An 18663-nucleotide genomic window follows, 5' to 3' on the forward strand; every position below is an offset into this window, starting at 1 on the left:
TGGCGAATTAACTGTTTGCATATCGCTGCATTCTCTATTAGCACAATGTCTTTTAAAGTTGGGCCCAGATCAATGGTGTATCCAGATCAGTATGTACAACATATGCCATGTTGTTGACACTTCTCTGGATGTACTGCATGACATATGCCTAAAGCACTAAAAAGGTGATGAACAGAGTGGCAATACCAAAAGAACAAGATATACCAATGAACTCAGTTGTGTAATTCAGCCAGTAAGGGTTTCCATACATGCAATGATCTTTTCCCCCCTCATAAAAATGCATGCAACATTTTTCTTCTGCGAAAAGGTAGCACACTGGATATGTATTCAAAACAAACATTTAACCACAGTGGGCCACTGGGTCTAAAAAGTTTACATGTAAAAATAGATCATATATAATCACACCAATAAAAAAAACACAATTTATACATTTTAGCAATAAACTAAAAACGAAGAGGGAAGTTTCTGAGACTGGGGAATTCTTCCAAGCAGTGTCCGCTGGTCCGCAGTTGCACCCTTGCTCTCCTTATGCTCTGTGCCCAGGACATAAAGGGCAGTGCAGAGCAATGCTTCTTCAGTCCCTCCTCTTACCACAAATCAGAGATGGTCTGAAGCAGAGGGGAAGGAGGGTGGGGAGTGGAAGACAGATAGGGACCACACATCTCAAAGAACTCCAGTGGTGAGGGGTAAGTAACTTCCCTTTCTTCTTTAAACTCTAGTCCCTATCTGTATTCCACCATGGGTGACTGACCAGCAGTCCTCAGAAAGGAGAAGGGTGTGAAGTGGCAGGTGGGATGGCTGCTTCAAAAACCACCATCCCAAAGGATGTATCAGTGGAGGAAGCATTGAACAAGGTGTAATGTCTCTTGAATGTATAAGTAGAACTGCACGTTGTTGCCTTGCAAATGTCAAGCAGAGGTCCCTCTTGAAGAGATGCTACCAAGGCTGCTTGTGCTCTTGTAGAGTGAGCGAGGAAGGTGTGCCAGCTCCCTAACAAGCAGAATACAGCCAGAGATCCATTTGTAGACCCTATGGGAGGAAACAGCTTGTACTTGGGCTCATTCCACTACAGCAGGGATCGGCAACCTTTGGCCCATGGCCCGCCAGGGCGCTTACCCTGGCAGGCCGCGGGCCAAAGCTTACCGATCCCTGCACTACGGCAATGAACAGCCTAGGTGATTTTCTGATCTGTTTTGTTCTCTGTAGGTAAAATGCCAAAGCCCATCTCATACTGAAGGAATGTTGTCTTTTCTCTTTGCTGAAAGTGTGGGACTTTGGGAAGAACACAGGTGAGTGGACAGTCTGGTTTATGAGAAATTTCAAAACTACTGAGGGGTGAATTTCAGATGTAGTCATAGTGAGACTTTGTCTTTATGAAATATTTTGTAAGGAGGGTCTGCCATCAGGGTATCCAGTTCTCCTACCCATCTGGATGAAGTGATGGCAATGAGGAAGACAACCTTGATAGACAGGTGAAGCACCAAACAGATAACTAGGAATTCAAAAAGTGGCTTGGTAGGCGTTTAAAGTACTAAATTAAGGAGCCATTGAGGGGTTGGGTCTGATTACTGGTGGGACAATTCTAATTAAGTCCTTTAAGAACCTGGAGGTGACTGGATAAGCAAATACAAAGTAGGTATCCGTTGAAGGGTAGGTGGGCATGAATGGATTGTCTCCAGGTGAACTCATATCAAGCTAAGGGAAAGACTGTCATCTTGAGGGTGAGAAGGTAATCTGAAATATCAGGAATACCCTATATCTCGGGAGACATACAGTGGTGCTGAGTCCAGACTGAGAAATATTTTCATTTGGCTAGGTAACATTTTCTGGTGGAGTCCTTTCTGCTGTTAGTAAAACAGCTTGCAGAGCTTCAGAACAGAAACATTCTAGATCCTATGCCTACTCAAATACCTAGCTGCGAAGTGAAGAGCTTCCACGCTGGGATATCTTAACTCAAAAAATCAAAGGGTCCGATGTCCAGGAAGGGATAAATGTGGATGGATGGCCGAGTCGACATATGCAGAAGACCTGAGACATTTGGGCACAACGAGAATGACTCATCCTCTGTCCAGTCAAATCTTCCACAATACTCAAGAAAGCAGTGGGATAGCAGGAAAGGTGTAGTTAAAATGGAGCGTCCAAGAGAGTAGGAAAGCATCACCTCTGTAGAACTAGTCTTGAGTTCCCCTGAAATAGTATGTGCTGCATTTCCCGTTTGTCTGGGAGGTGAACAGGTCCCAGCTAGGGTCCCACCAGAGGTGTGTAACTCCCACTCATTGTCGGTGGCTAAGTAACTGTGGAAGCTGTCCGCCAGCAAATTCTGGGTTCCTGGGAGGTATGCTGCTGCTAAGGTGATGAGATTCTTGATACACCAGTTCCATAAACTGACCACTTCTATACACAGGGGAATGGATATCATGCCTCCCTGTTTGTTTACACAGAATACAGTTGTCATATTGTCTGACAGTATGAGAACATGGTAAAACTGGATTGCTAAGAATGCCCAGCATGCGTCTCAAACTGCTTTGACTTCCAGGAGATTTACATCCATTCCAGTTTCCGCGGGGTGGAGGGGGGGGGGGCAGACACAGACTGGGATGGGACTTCCTAACTGTCAGGGTGGTTAAGCACTGGAATAAATTGTCCAGGGAGGTTCAGGAATCTCCATCATCACTGGGGATTTTTAAGAGCAGGTTAGACAAACACCTGTCAAGGATGGTCTAGATAATTTAGTCCTGCCATGAATGCAGGGGACTGGCCTAGATGACCTCTCAAGGTCCCTTCCAGTCCTATGATTCTAAGATCTCTGCACCAAGTCAGAGAGGCCCTTATCTTGATGGGGAGTGTCACTACAGTGTTCATGCTGTGTTTGTTCAGCATATCTATTGTTCAAAACCAAGTCTGCAAGCAACAGAGGTGAATGCTGGTGAATAGCATTATGTAAGTGCATGATGCCATGTGACCCAGACAGTAAGGCAAATCCAGGCCTACATCCGAAGGTTGTGCATAATCTGATTTATCAGGTTGCCCATGGCTTGGAATCTGTCCATAGGAAGATAAATCCTCTTTCTGACTGAGTGTAAGGTCACTCCTACGAAATCTACAGTCTGGGTCTGAGTCAGAGTAGACTCTTTTGTGTTCATAGAGATTCTCAGTGATGCTAGGAGATGGCATAGCAATGAGGTCGATCCTATGGTTTCTGGATATGTCTTGCCTGTATGAAGTCAGTTGCCTAGATACATGCAGACAGTGGAACCACCCTCTCTGAGTCATGCAGTTATTTCAAAGACACTTTCATGAAGACTCTGAGCGCAGTTGCTAGACTGAACGGGAGTACCCTGTATTGACAATTTTCAAGACTCTCCACAAATTTGAAAACTCTTCTGTCGGAAGGGTGATGATCCATGTGAAAGTATACGTCTTTCATATTGAGAGCTGTAAGCCATGTGTTTTTCTAGGGATGCTATTATTGATGCCAGTGTAACCATGCAGAGGGAGAGGTGACTTACCTGTACAGTAACTTGAGTTCTTCGACATGTGTCCCTACGGGTGCTCCGTTGTAGGATGCACGTGAGCCCAAGAGCTCTCGACCGGAGATAACAGAACGACGTGCATGAGCCCATGCCTATGCAGGGCAGCTGCTTGTGCTTCCTCACCAAACATCTCGAAGAACTCAAATTACTGTAGAGGAAAGTAACCTCTCCTTCTTCAAGCATATGTCCCTAAAGGTGTTCCACAAGCAGTAACTCATCAAGGAAGTGGGTGCTGAGGAGGCAAGTCCAAGATGGTCTGGAGGACTCTGTCACCAAAGATAGCATCATCTCTGGAAGCCAGTATAGCATAGTGGTTAGCAAAGATCTTGATGGAAGACCAAGTTGCAGTCCTGCAGCTTTCTGTTACGAAAATGTCTTTCATAGTAGGTTAAAATGCAACCCAAAACAACAATCTTTGAGGAGAAATAGGTTGTCCCTTCATTGTCTCGGCAAATGATAATCTAGGGAGAGACCCGCAAGGTCTTAGTCCTGTCAAGGCAGAAGGCAAGAGCCTTCCGATGTATAGTATATGCAGGCTGGTCTCCTCTTTGGAGGCACGAGGCTTTGGGTAGAACATTGGTAGGTGGCTCTCTTGATGTATACGTTATTCTGAAAAGACCTTCGGTAGGAAGCAAGTATAGGGATGCAGGGTAACCTTACTGCTATAGAAGGTAGTAAATGGAGAGTCTCCCATAAGAGCACTGAGCTCTCCCATCCATCTAACTGAAGTGATGGCTGCAAGGAATGAAGCCTTGAGGAAGAGGTAAAGGAGAGAGCAGGTAGCCATTGGTTCAAAGGGGGGGTTCCTCAAGGCATTGAGAACCAAATTAAAGTCGCACTGGGCAGCCAGTTTCCATACAGGGAAAAAATAGTTGTGTAAGCCCTTGAGGAATCTGGCCACAGTGGGATGGGCAAACACTGAGAAGCCCTCTACAGGCAAGTGGAAGGCTACGATTGCACCCAAAAGTATTCTGACTGAGTTAGTTGACAGACCTTATGTCTTTAATCCAATAGGTAGTCCAGGATCTTGGAGAGTGGAACATCTGATGCTTGAGAAGAGTGAAGAGAACACCAGGAGTAGAAATGTTGCCACTTCCAAAGGTAAGTTTTGCAGACACTGGGTTTCCGGCTAGATAGGAAAACTGACTGGATAGTATCTGAGCAGTTAGCTCCACGCTCAAGGACCAAGTAGGAACTGTGCTCTCAGGTTAAGGGAGGAGAGGTTGGGATGCATCAGGGCCTGAGAGTTCTGTGACAGGAGACCATTCCTGAGAAAGACTTGCCCGACCTGGATGGGGTCAGGGCGGGATGTCTTATTTTAGTAGATCTAGGAAGGGATCTGTTTCTATACTTATGAGACTGCCCCTTATTCTCATGAGAAGGCCCAGATCATGGGTCCTTTGCTCTAGCCATTTCTGCTCTTGAGTTAGACATCCAGCTAGAAGGTGCACTCTTCAATCCAGATGTGACCGAGATCTCATGACATGTTCCATAAGGTATTTCCGAAGCTGGCGTTCTCACGCCTGCCAGGTTCTGCCAGGGAAAGAGTAGCAGATACATCTGACGGAAACATGAGATTCTCTGAGGCAGCAGAGGTAGCGCTGGCGATTGTTGCTGACCAAAAAGAAGCAGGAGCAGGGAATGCAGTTAAAAGTTCGGCTTCTGCTTCTACTTGTCCTTTATTTTACCTTGCATAAATCTGCACCACAAGTCCAATTCCTAGAACCAGGAAAGACTCATATTGGCTATCTTTAAAGGTTTATTATTTGAACAATCAGGAAACTAGTGCTCTCATCTCTTACATGACAGTATTTTTGTCCAAATCTGTTAGATTGGATTAGAAAAGTGAAATGTAAGAAGGAACAGAGTAGAACTATATTTATAACAACTCTGGTCTTCAACATTTGACACATACACATGTCTATCTTCATTTTTATGCAGTGCCTCTGCATACTCTGATGGGTACACTGGTTGCATACCAGTTAGTCTTAAAGGTGCCACAGGACCCTCTGTTGCTTTTTACAGATTCAGACTAACACGGCTACCCCTCTGATACTTGGTTGCATACTATTCATTAAAAAAAGGAACCTACTCATCAAATAGAACAGTTTTGACAGTGCTTGGGAGGGCTGGCATATAATGTCCAAAGCATTTGATTCACTGCTCATGACCAATTGCCAATGACATATAGGCTGAACAGAACGTGCAAGGGGGAGAAGAAACACCCAGAACATACCCAAATTCTCCTTTTACATGCGATTGTGACATGCTAAATCTGAGGAGCTATATGTACTGTAAAAGCTGGAGAAAGGAAAAGAATGGGAATGGATTGGAAGATGTGTTCTTCCTGTAAAAATTCCTATCACAGGATTCCCACTGCTGATTATCCTAATCGTTCTACGCTACAGGAGCCCAGTGAGGAAAGGAGACATCTTTAAAATATATATCATGTATGTGTGAGCAACTCCCAGAGATGGAACATTTTTCATGGCATTTAGCAACAGAGTGGATATAAAAAAGGTGCAAGGAACAGGTTGCTTTCCTGGTGTATCAAAAGTGCTGCTTTTTCTCCTGGGGATACTCCTAATGCTTTGGAGCTAATGATGCCATGCAAAGCTGTAGCTTTCCCATCCTCAGTTGTTAGTGCCACCACACAGCCGGAGGCAGTGGATCAAAGGGGATATAACAAGATGAGGAGAATCCATTTTAATGCCAAAACATGGAAATTATGGCACAGATCACTATCAGTTCTGTTAGGTTACACTTGTGTCTTGAAGAGGAACATTGTATTTTATATGGATACACATCTGTGTCTGTGTAAGCACTGTCATTAGTAACGAGGGCTACTGCGAGAACATGGAATATCTTGTTAAAATGAAGAGCAGAATTTTCTTTGCGCTGGCCACAGTAAATACGTTTGGTCAATCAGGAAAAAATGTGAAAAGAAACAAATGACGATGTTGAAGAACAGTTTATGTGCGTCTGATACAGAATATAGAGACGATCAAAAACAGATATTATTCCATACTACTTTCCTTCCACACAGACCCAGCGTTTAATGCTGGCCTAAAATTAGTTGCTACTTTTGGGTCTGAAACATTAAGTGCAATCATATAGCTGGCTACATAACTAACTATTTGTGCTCACAAATGTTCTTGTGCGTGCACAAAATAGTGCACATGCAATTTTACAAGTACAACCACTTGCATGTGTATTTTATCGGTGAAAAATCAGAGGCTGAGCTGGACATTTGCCCCAGAATAGCAAAGGTGAGAAAATACTTTTGCCAGTTTTATATTTCTTATCTTGTGAACTAAAAGAGATCTGCAACTCAAATCTTTACTTTTGTTATCCAGAAAACTCAAGTTTTTTACCTATGTAACTATCTAACAAATCCTGCCTAAGTCATCCACCCACTAACCTATTTCTGCCTAGAAATGTTGTGAATTCATTTACAAAGATTCATATCCTCCCAACTCCCAATACTGGCAACACCTGGCTACCTAAAGGTAGACCAGGCAGGGTTATGGGGCAGGTGAACAGGCTAACAGCTCTCTTTTTGTATTTTCATTACAGTAATGCTTCAATACAAGATGGCTCAGGGGATTGGTAATGGGATATAAAGCTGTCACCTTCAGGTTGCTGATTCAAAGCTAGTCCAAGCAGATAATGATCAGAACTTTTTAGTACCTGATGGCTCTTTAGTGTCCTATGTGAAATCAGTTCAGTGGACTCCATACAGTTCCCAGTGGACCACTGATCATATTAGAAAAATCACAGCCAATACTGGAACTTCTGCTGAGCAGTCTCAGCAGAGAAACCAAGGGCAGAACCACAGTCACAGTACGATAACCTGGACCCAGAGGAACAACCTGAGACATACAGGCCTCAACCTTGCCAATATCCTGGATCACTCACAATTGGATTTAAGACATGGCACGGAAATGGTGCTGAAGGACACACAACTCCTGTCCTTGGGCAGGAAACAAACCTCTGTGCTTATATTGCAAAATATTTCTGCAGCTTTTGTCTCCATTGATCTTACAATGCTGGTGACAATCATAAACGATCGAGTAAACTGGACAAAATTTACGTGACAGCTACTCAGTTCTGTCAGATGTATCCCAGAGAGCTGTAATGAGCACTGCTCCTCATCAACCAGGCTATAATAATGAGGAGTCCCACAAGGCTCAGTGATCTTTCCCTTCTTCTTTCATATCTACATGAGACCACTCAGAGAATCCTATACAAGGAAGGCATTGACCTGTATGTTGATTCCTTCTCCACTGATGCAGCCTCTATCACTACCAAGAGGTCTCATTGCTTGGAAGAAATCAGCAGAGTTTAGACACAAAGGTGACTTGGGCTCAATCCAAGAAAGACACAAATGATGTTAGAAGGAAAGGATGAAAATGATAAGCAATCTGTCTATATCCTAATCTTGCCAATAATCAAGGGCATCAGAGCATATATTTTAAAAGTGATGACAAACCTTGGAGTCATCCAGAACTCATCCTGCACATGGAGCCTGTCACAATAATGGAGAATGCCTTCCATCTTTGAAAGGGCAAGATGTTATTTTGCTCTCAAGCAAGGATCTAGTCTTGATAATCCACTTTTTAATTATTTTCAGTTTAGAGCACTTGTAAATCATTCTATTTAGGATTGAATGCCTCTTCCATATGAGGGCTGAAGTTGGTAACATGTGCAACAATAAACCTTATAAAAACAACAAGGAGTCCGGTGGCACCTTAAAGACTAACAGATTTATTTGGGCATAAGCTTTCGTGGGTAAAAAAACACTTCAGATGCAGAAGTAGGTTTTTTACCCACGAAAGCTTATGCCCAAACAAATCTGTTAGTCTTTAAGGTGCCACAGGACTCCTTGCTGTTTTTGTGCATACAGACTAACATGGCTACCCCCTGATAATAAACCTTATAAGCAGCAACAGTGGAAGCGAACACATCACATCTATGTTTTGCAAACTCCACTTGCTAACGTTCACTACCAAAGAGAATTCCAAGTCTTGGTTCTTAGCTACACAAGCCCTTAATGGACTGGGATATGAGGATCTTAGAGACCACCGCACTCACCATAACCTTGCAAGGCAGTTGCACGTCACAGAGACGACGAACCCATGTTTAGATATACACACATTATAACGATGACTGGTCACTGGCAGCAGAGCCTCTCTCAGTGATGGTACCCCAACTATGAATTCCTTGCCAGAAAAGATCTGATCGGATCCAAGCTTTACTGTATTAGACTGAAGTTTGAGACACCATTTTGATTAAACTGTTCCTTAGAAATGATGCCTGAAAATAAATAAAACTAAAAAAGGTGTGTGTAGGATATGTGTGTGTAAATCCTTGAATGTGTACGGTTGCACAGCTCTGTAACCTGGGGAAATGTAGAGAAGACACACCATTCACATGTTCTGCTTTCTCATAATTTTGTTCAGCATTTAAGATACCACAATGGTAGATTAGATAGATACTGCAAACTTTTTTTTTTTTTTTTTTTTTTAAAGAATGCTTCTCTGATTGCTCTCGTATAAGAATTAATTTTCCTGGTAATACTCTACGTGCTAGTCAAAAAGCCCGTCCATATCCTTTTTTGAACATGATTACGCAATGACAAATCCCTCCGCAAACAAGATACTAAAGATAGGTTTCAGACAGTCTGGCATATACACTGCCACTTGATACTTTATCTTTCTCATTGGCACTTTTTGATCACAGTGGGTTTGGAAACCCTAAACTAAACCTGATCTTCTGCTGTAATTCATAATTACCAGTTCACAGCATTTTTCAATGCTCTGCATATGCGTGTAGTTTACCACACACTAGAAAATGCTGAAATTGGTCTTAACAAGAACCTTTACCAACCAATCAAGAATTTTGAATTGTCCTATTTCTTCTGAGTGGAATTGGAATCATACTGTATTGTTATGTTGGAGGGGGTGTTTTTTGTTTGTTTGAGTGCTTGGTACTGCACAGAACACAGGACACACGGGCACTGCCATTGAGGAGTTAACCTCAATGCATAGTTTATTAAACCCCAAAATAAATAGCTCTTCCCTATGCTCTGAAGTCTCCTCTCCTCTCATATACTGACCTGAACACAATACTGCCCCCAGTCATATGCTTTGCCTGCCTGTACCTCTTCCCCTGCATGCAAGTTTGGAACTCACCACTTTTCATGGGCCTATGCTATATTTACTCTTGACTCCCCTTTGATGTGATACTGTGTGCAGTGATCCTCGGGCCATCCCAGTATCAGTCCAGTCCCCAGGCACAATTAATATCATTGTTTTTTCTAGGGGCTCGATCTTTCATTTTTCTTGTATCTCGGACTCTCCCTGAGGTCATTATTATTACTACTAATATACAGCCCCTTTAAAGCATTTTTCACCCCATTATCTCAAAGATGATACATGTTGCTTTACAAGGCAATAAGTATCTGCACCCCATTTCACATCTGGAGAAACTAAGGCACACAAGGGAAGGAACTTGAGAGAGTCCATGCTGGAAACAGAACTCAAGAACAAACACAGTGAGAATTTAGGGTGCACAAAGAATGTAAAACTGGTCTAAGCAGCCTTCAGGTTAATGCATCTTTTTTCTATATTATTTATTATGGATAGCCATGCTTAAATGTTATCTGGTTCTTGCTTCAATATGAAATGCATCCATTGAGTTTATTACTCTATAAATCTACATATTCAACTTTTGGTGCAGAAAACAAAGAATAAAAAACCCTGTTCTTTTTAAACAGCCATAAAGATACGTTTCAGCATTTTACACAGCTTTAAAACCCACTTAACTTTCTTGCTCTCTTTCACAAGCGCACTTCACAGACTATCAGGGAAAGATGCCAAAATACGAACACCAAAATGCCAGCATCTGGCACTGGTCACTGTTAGAAGACAGGATATTGGGTTAGATGGACCTTTAGTCTGACCCAGTAGGGCCATTTTTATGTGTACTCTCCAGTTAACATCCCGATGCATTACAGATTAACTCTAGTATGGTCACATAAGCATTCCAAACGGAAAGAGAAATGGGTCTCATACCAAACCTAGATTCAGCCACTCCCCGATTTTGATAAGCTCACATTTACATCCTCATTTTGGGGCTCAGGTTTATCTCTAAACTGAGTAGGAGTCTCTTGACTTTTTCCAAAGAATTGTCTTTAATACAGAAGACTCAAGAACCAGTGAAAAAGGTAATTTAACAATATCTCGAACATGTCACCAATCATTTAAAGAGCCTTGAGGCTGCTATATTCCCACTACAGCACAGTAGGGTCGCCAGCCTGCTGGTTCTCAACTGACACCCCATGTTATTTTTTTTCTAAGTTAGCCTTGATGGTGTTTTTTAAAAACTTTCCTCACCACTAATATCCTCCATTTTTGCCACTGCTGTCACAGCAGCACCTCCAGAGGGAAGGTCAGAGGAGGGGCTGACTCTTCACCACTAAAAAAAGGAGGACTGACAATACATGACAGCAGAAGTAGGGGCTTTAAAAACTAAGCACGATATTAGCCAAGTGAGAGGATACAAGAAAAAGGGAGAGAACAGAAAGTCAAAAGGGGGGGTGGGAGGAAAGGCCTTTTAATCAGGGTCTGAGAGTATTGTGTGCCTTGGTAATTTGCAATGAGCCCTGATCTCACTACTATTTGCAATCTGATCTGAGCTTTCCTTAAAATAAATAATTTTAATAGCCCTTGTGGATATGACTGTCATCTGTTGTCTGCCTGTGTCTAAAGACAGGCTGAAAGAATACTTGAGAAGTGCGAACTGCCCCACTCACATTAATTGTAAGTTAACTCTGAAACCTAAGGTGGTAATGCTGACATTTAAATTGCCAAGTGATTTACTGTTGTTCATTTTCAGCTGAAACCTACAGCTGATGGATGCTACCCACAATGCCCAACTGCCTCTCACACATCTCAGCGGCCAAAAACAATAAGTGTGCAAAATATTCATAATGAATTTTCTGTTGCAAACTTGACACAGATCCTCAGCTGCAGTGAAGCCGTGACAATTTACACCAGGTGAGTATCATTTTGATTATGTGAAACATCTGCAACATGAATGCAGTTTTAATAAAATGGATTTTTTCCTCGAGGAAATATAACATGGTTTGTTTCTTTGTATTATTATTATGACACCGTAAATGTCCTGTGAGAAATTTTTGCATTCGTTTTTCCAACTGGTGGGAAACAGTTTGGTTCATCTACTGCTGCACCATGACATCAATAACCGGCAAGATAATCATTATGACCTTACCTTCAAACTCACTTTTCCTATGCTCTGACTACCCACACTTTCTTTTTAAAGTCACGTCTCCTCAATTATCAGGGGGTAGCCGTGTTAGTCTGTATCTACAAAAACAACAAGGAGTCTGGTGACACCTTAAAGACTAACAGATTTATTTGGGCATAAGCTTTCGTGAGTAAAAACCTCACTTCTTCGGATGCATAGAGTGAAAGCTACAGATGCAGTCTCCTCAATGGAGTCTTCCACAACCCCAGAGATGGTAAAAGAGGAAAGCAGAAGAGACGGGAATTGATGCAAGAACAGTACTAGGGCCAGAAAAAAAAGCCATGAATGTCAACGCCGTGTAGGTGGCACCCATCGTGACTGCTTTGTCCCCTACAGGCATGCCAGACACCAACACTGCCAGCTCTAGGACACTGGCCTCTGGCTGTGCACTGGCGAATGGACCTGTCTCTCCCAACGAACAACTGGAACTCCTGCTCATTCAGAGTCCACTCGCAGTTCTCCAGAACCTGAGCTTGCTGAGAACAGCTCCAAAGCACTGGAAGACTGCTCTGATCTGGGCCACTCAGCAGGAAGATCTCACTCAGGGCTTAAATTCTCATCGATTATTTCCCAGAGCCCCCAGGGCTCTCGGTTTCAGCCCCGTGGGAGGTGCTGGGGCTCACACGGGTTTGAAAATATTTACCGGCGCTCCACTCCAGACAGCTCTGGCTGAATTTAAGCCCTGATCTCACTACTATTTCCGCACCAGTGGCTTCCAATTCCTTGATTCCTCTACTTGGACAACTAGCCTGGCAGGACAGGGTAGAGGAATCTTGAGGGTACAATCTGAAATTGGCCCCTCCAGGATTTTCTCAACTGCCTACTTAGGCTTATGACAAGGAAATGCCATGGAAGCGACCAATGGAAAAGTATGTAGGGGAGGAAATGGATGAAAGGACTCCACTTAAAACACACTTGCCTAGTGGAAGTCAAATTAAGAATGATAAAAATAATAAACCTAACTATACCGCGCATACTGTATGACTGGCTTCAAGAACAACCCATTAAATGGATAACTGTTAAATGAATACATCTGCTAAAGGAATCAATTTTTGTGCACTCTAAGGTTATGTGTTTAACAGGCTTTGATACTTCAATGAAAAATTGAGGTGGCAATGATTTGCAGGCTAAATTAATGTTAAATACTTCAAAGAACTGGACAAACAAGTCAGCAGCAAAAATTTTATGGGTTCACTTCCTTCAAGGGAACTTAAAGAGCCAGCATTTTATTGCTGTGAATTCTAGTCACCCTTTCTACTCCTCAGCATCTGTTTGAAATATGTAGTAGACAATTGCTTTTTTGGCTCTGACTCAGGTGGTTGAAATACAGGACAAACAGACTACTGTATATAAGCTTTCCTCCAGCAATGAAAATTTTTATTAACTCTCTTGCATAGCAAACTCTGCTGCCTAGCTTCCAATCCCTATAGAATCATCAAGGAATGTGGCTAGTTATTAATTCTAGTGGTCAAGCACAGGGTGGATATGTTGAGACTTGTCTGCAATATGTAACCTCACATTTCAAAAAGCTACAGAGGGAAGGAAAAATAAATGAGTTCTGTTTAGTTCATCATTCACATGTGTAAAATTCCAAGCTAAATACTAGCTTTGTACATAAATATATCAGCCTTGTCAAAGGGTTCTAGCCAAGGAAAACAAGTCCCATGGTGCAGCACTATCATTAGACTCCTAAACTTGCCCCACCTTCATTCGGCGTTTCAGATTTAGGAATTTTCTCACATAACCATATATACAACAAGGAGTCCGGTGGCACCTTAGAGACTAACAGATTTATTTGGGCATAAGCTTTCGTGGGTAAAAAAACCTCACTTCTTCAGATGCACTTCTGCTGCTGCATCTGAAGAAGTGAGGTTTTTTACCCATGAAAGCTTATGCCCAAATAAATCTGTTAGTCTTTAAGGTGCCACTGGACTCCTTGTTGTTTTTGTGGATACAGACTAACCCGGCTACCCCCTGATACTTTTAACCATATGTAGTTTATAAAGATGACCTGCAAATGCTGCTTAAAAGTCACTCCTGTCATCTGCTCAGCTAAAGGAATAGAAGAAAAAAAAAAAGAAGAAGAACAAGGATGTACCTACATGAAACAGAGTAGTAGGTCCCAATCCCCAAAAGATTTGCTTTATTTACAAGGATTCTGGCCACTTGTAATTCACACATTCATTACTAGACTTTTGCATCCACAATCTTACATGATTAACCTCTTTTTGCAAACCTTTTGATGACTGTGAAGGGCTGTTGGATAGTTACCCTCAAATAAATACTTTCAAGCATTTAATGTTTAATAAAACACTGTATTTAAAGTTATGCTTATGAGCTACTTTTAAGACATGTTCTGATGTTGTGGTGTATTACAGTTACTTTTAGCCTTCTACGTTTCATCACACATTTAGAAAGAGTGGTCACCATTTAAAAATAAACAAGACTTCTTCCTATGCTTCAAATACAAATGACTGCAAATTTCTCACCTACGACCATGTGGTAACTGTTGGCAATTCTTGAGTTTTTAGTTGTTACTATTTCATCATGTAGATTTACTAAATGGCTGGTCTCTGTTTAAGGTTCAGGTTCAGCTTTTTGGGACATGACACCATGACGTACATCAGTTGTCTAAAGTCTTATACTTCCACAAGGACAATTCATAAGTGCTTTAAATGACACCATTTGATATTAAGTGAGAAATCAGGTCAGAAACGTTAGATCAGTGGAGTTATGCTGCTTGCATTACCTCTGCTTGTGGCCCCATCCTTGTACCAGTGGTACTCAACACTGCAAAACAACTTCTCAATTGAATTGGGTTGCAGCAATCCACAATGATTCGTTGACATTTATGTCTGCATTACAATGTTGCCTCTCTGACACCCCATTATCATGCACTGATGTAACAACGTGATGCGGCGCCAGAATATTGTGTGTCACAATCCATGTGATGTTCTATATCTCTTACATCCCAGATGCCAGGAAGAAATGGGAGATATTTCTCCTTTGTTCCCCATACTTTTAGCTGTTGGGAGATTCCCATCAGTCCTATTCCGTATTGCTGGTAAAAGGGGAAAGGGAGTCCTCTTCTCTCCTCTTCCTGCCCTTACCCTCCTTTCCTCATTGCTTGGATAAAAGGAGAGGGATCTACATTGTGTCAGGTAGCACAGGCAGGCCTCCTGTGATCAGTGCCTCTGTTGGCTCACCCGAAAATAACTCCCTATCATACCCACAGACTTCTCAAACACTACACACAGTTCTAGAGTTGGAGGTCATTTATCATTGATCTATGCCTTTAAGGATTGTTGCTGCAAGATGCCAAGTATCCTGCACTGCCACTAAAGTCAGTTCAGAAGATATCACTAAGTGCTCAGCACCAAGCATGACTGGGCCTTTAGTCAACAGCAGCAGTAGTTTGTACTGCCTATGTATGTACACACACATACAGACAATAGTCATTAACTTACAAAGCTGTGCCTAGCACCTCTAGGCATTTAATCAGAAATCACTACAAGCTCTGTAGGTGTGGAGCCTTACTGAGACGTTTCTGTTATAACTAACCATGTGGGAAGCAGAGTGTCCAGTTTGTTAATCAAAATAAATTGTTAACAGTTGGAACGGCACAGGAACAAAGATGCCAAGTACTGCAACCCTCAGAAACCTATGCTCCAAAAGCAAATCTTCAGATGCCACCAGCTTCACACAGGCTTGGCAAGAAGGTAATGTCGACCCACATCCAACATATACAGTAGCACGTCTACCAAGTCATACTGACACCAAAAAACTAGAACACATATATATACACACACACACACACACACACACTACAGTGACAAGTGCAACAAGAGCTGGGAGAACCCTGTAAAATGAGTTATAAACCCACGTTCAGAGAGTGTATAAACGACAGCCACCAACACTCCTTTGAATGATTTACCCGTAAACACAGACAGCAAACCACAGTGATAATGGGGAAGGAATGGTACCATAACCAAACTCAGTATATGGAGTATTGGAGATTTGGTAACTATCACTCAATGTTGGTGATGCTGCAGATGAGGACAGAGAATAGCTACCGAGTACAGTGACAATATGGTGGGATGTCAGAAAGCTTATAGAAGCATGAAGGCACTTTATGTGATCAAACATTATGCACTTAAAAATACAGTACCTGCAATGCATATGCTGAAACCAGGCCTTGCAAATGTCCTGCAAATGGGCACATTCAGAAAGATGTGGATGTGGTGGATTCCATATAAAGTGGAAATAAACATGGAATAATTTGTACTTAAGCACTTTTTGCTGTGCAACGGCAAGGTATGAGCCAAAGCATGTGACAAGCAGAAAAGTGGCCCTCCTTAGTTAACAACAAGAGGGATGCCTGAATTCTGTTGCTCTCCATCACTAGGCATCAGGTGAGTCTATGGTGCCAGCCTTAGAAGGAGTCCTGCAGGAGTTTTACAGCAAGGTGTGCTAATCTGGATTTTAGTATAAAGTCAAAAGTGTAAAGTAAAAATGTCAAATTAACTGTTTTAGATCATTCTAAAAACAATGTAAAAGTAATAGCCCATCAGTAAACTTCTCTTACTAAAACCTCCTTCTTAGGGCCAAATTCTAAATTTGGGGCCAATCCTGCAGTCCTTACTCAGTTTAAGGACACACCTACTCTACAGTTAGGACACAGGGAATCTGCTGGTAACACTGGTGTCACTGACTACAACACAGTTCCATCTTCTAGTGTTCTTGGGATCCTGATCCATGAGGCTGAACAGGATTAAAGATTTGGGTTTACTACACCTCTACCCCGATATAATGCTGTCCTTGGGAGCCAAAAAATCTTACCGTGTTATAGGTGAAACCGCGTTATATTGAACTTGCTTTGATCCACCGGAGTGCGCACCACGCCCTCTCGGAGCCCTGCTTTACCACGTTATATCCGAATTAGTGTTATATCGGGTAGCGTTATATCGAGGTAGAGGTGTATATACCTAAAGGTTTTCTATAGTGCTCATCTCTGTAGTATCTCAGCACTGACACAATGCTGGAACATGTTTCAAATGTGGTGTCCAGGAACATGGTTAAAGCTGGGATTTTCAAACGATCCTAAGGGAGTTAAGAACTCAAATTCCACTGAAATTTAATGGGATCTGGGTACCTAACTCCCTTAAAAATCCCAACCAAAATTCCAATCTACACTATAAAAAAAATACGTGCAACGTCTCCCAAGATGGCTGTAACTGTAGCATACGCAGGCTCATGGAAGTTTTAGCCTGAATCATGACTGTGGGATTAGACTTTTAGCTGCTAAGGGATATCTTCCATCCCCAAGATATTTTATCAGGCAAATGTTTTTTTATAGTTTTAAAGGTTTCCTATTAAACAACATTAAAAAAATTAAAGCTACCTATAACATAGACATACATGGCCAAAAGCCATTTTTGTTAACACAAATAAAACTAAATAAACAAGTTGCTCAGTATTTCATGAGCTTCTAAGCTGTTTCTCCTAGGAGTAAGACAACTCTGCCAAAGAAGGTGCTCAAGTAGCCAAGCAAGCACAAGGCAAATTTATGACCCACTCCTGTTGTCCTTACTCAGGCAACATTTCCACTGATACCAATGGGATGACAGGATTGTACTTCAAGGACCTGATTCTACCCCCATTCTATTCAATGGGAGTTTTGTCACTAACTTCTGCAGGAACATGCCTTTGGAGAGCAATGTCTCATTTTAAGAAGTACACAGGGGATGTATCCAAATATCACTAAGTTAAAGCCATCATTAGCTTGAACAGACACATCTCTCTTGCCCTACCATCTCACACGGTCCATGAAACCTAGTAGAGACCACAGGAGCAGCAGACAAAGCTAAAGTTTGAGGGCTACTGATGGACTAATGTTTTTTTCAATCAACAAAACACTTGTCATGCATGTTTTCTAAAAAGAAGCGCTGTTCTTTATACCTTTCTTGGAATTGCAGAGTCTAACACCAAATTTGGCCATCATTTTCTGACCCAAAAATACCACTGCAATGTCCAGTGAAATTTGAAGACATCAGTTTGTTTGCCCACATTGTGCTTTCATTTAATAAACATGGACTTTTTTGCTCTAAATGTTGTTCATGTGCAGTTTTTGTGTGCACTTCTGATTTTATTTTCCATTCTTAATTTTCATTCACAATTCACTCTAAATTTCCAAAGTCAAATATTTTGCCAAAACACAGAGTACCTTCAGTTACTTGAATATCTTTATATAAATTGAATAAAATAATATGGTGACTTTAGCTCATAAAGAGCATGCCGCTCAGGTACGATAACCACAAAATAAACTTGTTCACTCTAACTAAAAAACCTTGGGCCTGATTCACCAATGCATTCCTCCAGTTTGATGCTGGTGTAACTCGACTGGCATCAATGGTGCTACACCACTGTGAAGTTGAAATAAATCAGCACTGAATCCGATCCATTGCAAATTTACAGAAATTAATGTAACATTCATGGTTATTCATCTATAAACACACAGCAAGAATTTTCTCGTTTTGTAAGTTCCTGGCTATCATTCTGAAATGTATATATTCCCATCATGCCTCAGTGTTTTTCAGCCCCATGATGCCCTCACTTTTGATTGTGTAGATGAAGTTGAAGTGCACAGGGTATTTACTGATCCAGTTATCTTGTACTGTGACAGGCAGAATCAATCAATCAAGAGGCTAGCTTTATGCTTACGTATTCCAGGCACATCTCTGCACTTCAGGATACGAGATCACAGTGTTATCCAGCCAAATTTGATCAACAAATGCAGTTC

General features: G+C 41.8%; 1 protein-coding gene across 17 annotated transcripts in view; it reads right to left on the reverse strand.

Moving 5' to 3' along the window:
- Nucleotides 1–18663, reverse strand: part of FOXP1 (forkhead box P1) — a 518592-nt gene that overhangs the window by 166770 nt on the left and 333159 nt on the right. The window lies entirely within an intron of this gene.

This window comes from Trachemys scripta, chromosome 7, assembly GCF_013100865.1.
Source record: "Trachemys scripta elegans isolate TJP31775 chromosome 7, CAS_Tse_1.0, whole genome shotgun sequence".
NCBI lineage: Eukaryota > Metazoa > Chordata > Testudines > Emydidae > Trachemys > Trachemys scripta.